Source organism: Dasypus novemcinctus, chromosome 26, assembly GCF_030445035.2.
Source record: "Dasypus novemcinctus isolate mDasNov1 chromosome 26, mDasNov1.1.hap2, whole genome shotgun sequence".
Classification (NCBI taxonomy): Eukaryota; Metazoa; Chordata; class Mammalia; order Cingulata; family Dasypodidae; genus Dasypus; species Dasypus novemcinctus.
The window spans coordinates 26,383,414-26,389,915 of record NC_080698.1 but is presented as its reverse complement, the minus strand read 5'-3'; the positions used below and the strand labels follow the sequence as shown (position 1 = coordinate 26,389,915).

Below are 6,502 nucleotides of genomic sequence, written 5' to 3'. Positions count from 1 at the left end.
TCCCCTAGGCAGGGGACACCCCTGCGTGGCACAGCACTCCTTGCGTGCATCAGCACTGCACATGGGCCAACTCCACACGGGTTAAGGAGGCCCGGGGTTTGAACCGTGGACCACCCATGTGGTAGGTGGATGCCCTAACCACTGGGCCAAGTCCGTTTCCCTACCCATGAATTTTTATCCCCCATTTACTGAGCAAAATAAGATATAATTAGAAGAACTCTTGTCCTTGGGATGTCATGCAAAATAGCAGAATAGGAAGTTGTAATGATCAGTCCCCACACCAAAACAATTAATGAGGTGGAAAAAAGTGATTGGAGCCTACTGTTTTCCAACCGGAACCTGATCAGAAACTTAAAACAGCCACAAGAATGCCTGACAAAGGGAGAGGCTACTGAGCTCCCAGGTGCCTGAACCAGCAACCATCCCTCCTTTGACAGTTGCACAGCAGCTCTGGGAATGGGGACCTGCATTTTCAGAGCTGTTCCTACTGCCAGGGCAGGTAGTGGGGACATAGGTGTAACAGTTTGATATGGTTATGAATTCCAAAAATAGATATTGGATTATGTATGTAATCTGGTCTGTACCTGGGCATGATTAAGTTATGATTAGGGCTTTGATTGGGCCACGTCATTAGGGTGTTGAGACCCCATCCCTTGGTGGGAGGAACCCAGGAAGCCTGAACTCTCACAGACATGGGCAGCCATCATGCTCCAACATGTGGAAATAGACTTTGGTGAGGGAAGTAACTTACACTTTATGGCCTGGTATCTGTAAGCTCCTACCCCAAATAAATACCCTTTATAAAAACCAACCAATTTCTGGTATTTTGCATCAGCACCACTTTGGTTGACTAATACAGAATTTGGTACCAAGGAGTAGGGAAGTACTTTTGCAATTACTGAAATGCTGGAACAGTTTTATAAATGGGAAAGGGTTATTCTTTGGAGGAATTGTGAGATACTTGATGGGAAAGGCCTAGATTGCTTTGAAGAGACTGTTGATAACAATATGGATGCTAAAGAGACGTTGTATCATGCCTTAGAAATAAATGATGAAACTCTTATTGGAAACTGGAGAAAAGGTGATCTGTGTTTTAAAGTTGCAAAGAACTTAGCGAGATTAACTCCTAGTGTTTTATGGAGGGCAGAATTTGAAAATGGTTAGCCTGGGTATTTAGCTGAAGAAATTTCCAAAGTAAATCTGGAGAATGAGGGCTTGGCTTCTGCTTGCAGCTTATAGCAAAATGTTAGACGAGAGAGAGAATAAGGACTGAACTGTCAGGCACAAAGAAAACAGATTCTGGAAATTCTAAGCCTCTGGAAATCAAGCTCCCAGATGAAAGTGCCTATTGGAGTACTTAACTAAACTTGAAACTTGTAAATCAGGATTGAAGATGCAGTTGTCTTGGAAAGACTTATGGAAAGTCTTACTGTCTGATGGCTTGGATCCCTGCTTCTTGCATGCTAAACCAACAAGATTTTTGAGAGAGCTTATGAACAAAACCACTGTCAGCTTGGACTAAAAGGAAAATGGAAAGGAAAGATTGAAGGAGAAACAACTTTAAGAGGAAAACCATGGAAGCTGAGATCTGGAATTAAGACATCAGCTTGGGCCAAGAGAGGAACCTCATCCATGTGTACAGAGAGGGTGAGTTTGCCCCAGCAGTTGAGGGTCAATGTTCCTACCCAATGTTCTGGGAGAGTTTTGCCATGCAAAGGTACAGAGAGGGTGGAGCACATTCCCAAAGGATTAGGGTGGTTAAGGTTGGCACCCCACAGATCTGAGAAGGGTTGACCTGTCCCCCAAATGTTAGGGAAAGCCAGGTGGTCAATTCATTGTTCTGAGAGGGTTGAGCCTGTATGCCAAAGTTTAGGCAGAATGTAGTCTTCACATCACTGTACTAGGGGGGTTAAGACTATAACTCAAAGATTCCGTTAAGCTGTGGCAATCACCCCAACACTCTTGGAGGATGAGGTCTGGAGCTTTGTCGACACCCAGATGCTTGATGAGTGTGGAACCAATAAAATGGCGATTGGGCAAGCATGTGGAAAGGGTGGGTTCCCATAAGGCACCAAGGAGAAGAAACCATCATCTTAAGAATGACTCTCAGGGAAGCGGATTTGGCTCAACTGATAGATCATCTGCCTACCACATGGGAGGTCCGTGGTTCAAACCCAGGGCCTCCTGACCTGTGTGGTGAGCTGGCACAAGCAGTGCTGATGTGTGCAAGGAGTGCCATACCATGCAGGGGTGTCCCCTGCATAGGGGAGCCCCGTGCACAAGGAGTGCATCCCATAAGGAGAGCTGTCCCATGTGAAAAAAGCGCAGTCCTCCCAGGAGTGGTGCTATACACACAGAGAGCTGACGTGGCAAGATGACACAACAAAAAGAGACACAATTTCCCAGTGCTGCTGATAGGAATACAAGTGGACACAGAAGAACACACAGTGAATGGACACAGAAAGCAGACAACTGGGCAGGGGGAAGGGGAAAGAAATAAATAAAAAATAAATCTTAAAAAGAAAAAAAAAAAAAGAATGACTCTCACACTGAAATCGAATGAAGGATGCCCTGAAGTTTTACTGAACTGTAGAGGACCCATGACTCACGTTTCCCTCCCAATTTCTACTTATTGTAATGAAAATGTTTACCCCTTGTCTGTCCATTTGTGTGTTGGAAATAGATGAATTGTTTTGTAAGTATCAGAGGTCTATAGCAGACAGGACTTTGCCCCAAGACAACTGTATTTGTTAAAATTGATTGTGATATGATTTAGTACTTGCATTGTCACTGATTTAAGGTTATTTTGAATTTTGTAATGTCTTTTTGGAATTCAGAGGGTAGAATGTAGCAGTTTGATATGGTTATGAATTCCAAAAATAGATATTGGATTATGTTTGTAATCTGGTATGTACCTGGGTGTGATTAAGTTATGATCAGGATGTTGAGTCCCCACCCCTTGGTGGGTGGGGCCTCACAGATAAAAGGCATGGCAAGGACAGAGTTGAAGGTTTTTGATGTTGGAGTTTTGATGCTGGAGTTTGGTGCTGTGCTGGAGCCCCAAGAAGTAAGCACACAGAGGAAAGAGAAGCAAGCCCCAGAAAGGGAGGAACCCAGGAAGCCTGAGCCCTTGCAGCCATTGGCAGCCATCTTGCTCCAACACGTGAAAATAGACTTTGGTGAGGGAAGTAACTTATGCCTTATGGCCTGGTATCTGTAAGCTCCTACCCCAAACAAATACCCTTTATAAAAACCAACCAATTTCTCGTATTTTGCATCAGCACCACTTTGGCTGACTAATACAATTGGGGTTGCAAGTGTTGGCAGATCCAGTGTATTCCTGAAGGATCAGCTCAGATGCTTGCTGTGGTTTTGGACCTCTGGGGCTGCAGCAGGACAACCAGGGTAGCCATCAGAAGGTTTAAAGGGCTGCATGCCTTTTTTTCTTTTAAATGGTGAAAATATATGAAAGAGAAACTTCAGCGACCATACACAATAAGAAATTCATACTCTGCAACAGTAGTTTAGGAAAGTCATAAGTGGATGGAATTGCAAGGGGTCCCAAATGGCCAAAACAATCTTGTAAAAGAGGAACAAAATGGAAGGATTCATACGTCCCAATTTCAAAATGTACTACAAAGCCACTGTAATCAAAGCAGCATGGTTCTAACAAAAGGATAGACATATGGATGAATGGACGAGAATTGAGAGTCCAGAAATGAACTGCACTATGCACAATTTATTTTCAACCAGTACACCAGTGGAAAAGAAGAGTCTGTTTAACAAATGGTGCAAGGAAAGCTGGATATCCACAAGCAAAAGAATGAAGTTGGAGCCCTACCTCATGACATATTCAAAAATTAATTCACAATGGATCATTGACCAAAATATAAGAGTGAAAACCATAAAACTCTTTGAAGATAACATAGGGATGGATTTTTTTTTGTCTTTATTTATTTTTTTAATGTTACATTAAAAAAAAATATGAGGTCCCCATATACCCCCCACCCCCTGGGATGGATTTTAATGACCTTGAATTTGGCAATGGATTCTTAGATATGATGCCAAATGAATAATAGATAAACTTGACTTCATCAAAGTAAAAACTTATATATATCAAAAGATATTGTCTGGAAAGTAAAAAGACAACATACAGAATGGGAGAAAATAGTTGCAAATAATATATCTGATAAGGGTTTAATGTTAGGAATATATAAAGAACTGCTATAACTTAACTCAACAACAGAAATACAAACAACCCAATTAAAAAATGGGCAAAGGACATGAATAGACATTTCTCCAAAGAAGATAAACAAATGGCTAATAAGCACATGAAAAACATCATTACTTATTACATAAATGCAAATAAGTATCATGAGATACTACTTCACACCGACAAAGACAGCTATTCTTAAACACACACACACAAAGAAAATAACAAGAGCTGGCAAGGATGTAGAGAAATTGGGATTCTGGTGCACAATGATAGGAATGTAAAATTGTGGAAAACAGTTTGGTTGTTATTCAAAGAGTTAAATATAGAATTACCATATGATTTGACATGACAATTCTCTTAGAAATACACTCAAAAGAACTGAAAACAGGGTCTCAAATAGATATTTATACACCAATGATCATGGTGGCATCATTCACAAGATGGAAACAGTCCAAGTGTCTATCAACAGATGAATGGGTAAACAAAGTATGGATTAAATACTATTTAGCCATAAAAGGGATGAAGTTCTGATACCTGCTTACAACATAAATGAATCTTGGAAATATTGTGCTGAGTAAAATAAGCCAGACACATAATTCCACTTACATAAAATAAGCCAACTCATAAAGACAAAGTAGATTAGAGGTTATCAGGAGCTGTGGGGAAGGAAATGGAGAGCTATTGCTTAATGAGCACAGAGTTTCTGTTTGATTTAATGAAATAGTTTTGGTAATGGATGGTGGCGACCGTTGCACAACATTGTGAATGTAATTGACGCCACTAAATTGTACACTTAAAAATGGTTGAAATAGCACATTTTATGGTGTATATATATATATATATATACACACACACATTTAATCACATGAAAAGAACAACAAGGCTGGAAATCCAGTTCCAGACAGCTATTTAACAGCCAAATGATCCTTGACTGTACTTGAGGAAAAATAATTCAACTACTATAGAGAAATTTACAAGGAAGTAGGAAAAGATGGAAACAAAACAAAAAACTAAAGAACTGAAGTGTGGGTATTAGCAAGAAAAGCAAAACTACTTGGAAACCGGAAAATAAATCTTGGAGAAAAAAAGATTATCCCTCCAAATGTTTATTTTTTTTAAATTAAGTCAGAAACCACTCCGACTTGTGTCTTTACCTCTTCTCTCCCAAAAGGAAGTGTACTCAGTGATGGTAAATGGCATTTGCTGGGAAACAACACCAAGAATCTGGTTCAAGTTCAGAGAACATTGTGCCTCGTCCTTGGATTTTCAGCACCTTACAAACTCAGAGAACGTTCCCTAGCAGAGAAATAAAGAAATGATCCTCCAAAGTACAGTCTTGATAACAGCCTCACAGCCTCTTCTGGGTGTCAGAAACTGTTGTACCTTCCACTCTTTGCCGTAGAAATTTCCTGTCTGGTTTTGCTGGGGGCATGGTGGAGAGGGAAACAGGTTCTATCATTCAGTCTTTTCAAATGCTATCATTTAACAAACCATTTTTAACGTTTTAAGTGGAAATGTAAAACAGAAAAGAATTTTGAAGAGCAACATTTTATTTACCATAATATTGAGTGCCTATCACAAACCGCATCTTTAAAGCAAGGGAGGCTGCTCATTCTTTCTGGGAAAGCAGCCTCTCCCTTGAAAGCTAAAGAAAAATGCAGCAGGTGCCTCCACTGCTAGTGAGAATCAGGCTGAACAGGGTGATTAAGGAAATCTTGACTGTACACAACGGCTCTCCTAAGAGTTTGAATTTCAAGCCCTAGTAAGTTAGGAGACAGTCACCATGACTCTCTGAGAGGGAAAGGTACGGAGTGGCTGAGAAGTAGGGCTGGAAAATAGAATTATTTTACATTTTATTCCCATTTGTAACTTTTCAGGTTTTTTTTTTTTTTGTGCCATAAGCTTGCATTACCTCGTCACAGTTTTTGAATTTTTATAACAAAGCTAGTTGTTTGATGTAAACAACAAAAACAAGGAAAAAAATTATCCTTGAATCAGTCATAATCCTTTTCACCTGGTAAAATGAGAGGGGCTGTTTATTTATCACCATCTACCTTTCTGACCTTTTCAAAAAGTAAACTGTTTCATTGCAGTGTAACATGTATACAGATATGTACACTACATCTAAGTACATGGCTCAGTGAGGTTTTACACCCATGTAACCTGCCAAGAAATAGAAAGTGACCAGCATCCCAGAAGCCTCTCTCCTGCTCCCTCTGATTCGTTGCCCCTCCCCCGCCAAGGTAACCCTATGCTGACATCTAAGACTAATTTGACTTGTTATGA

General features: G+C 40.4%; 1 pseudogene; it reads right to left on the bottom strand.

Annotated features, from left to right (window-relative positions):
* Positions 1-5,347: 5,347 nt before the first annotated feature.
* On the bottom strand, positions 5,348-5,554 carry LOC111761644 (small nucleolar RNA U3; annotated as a pseudogene).
* Positions 5,555-6,502: the final 948 nt, after the last annotated feature.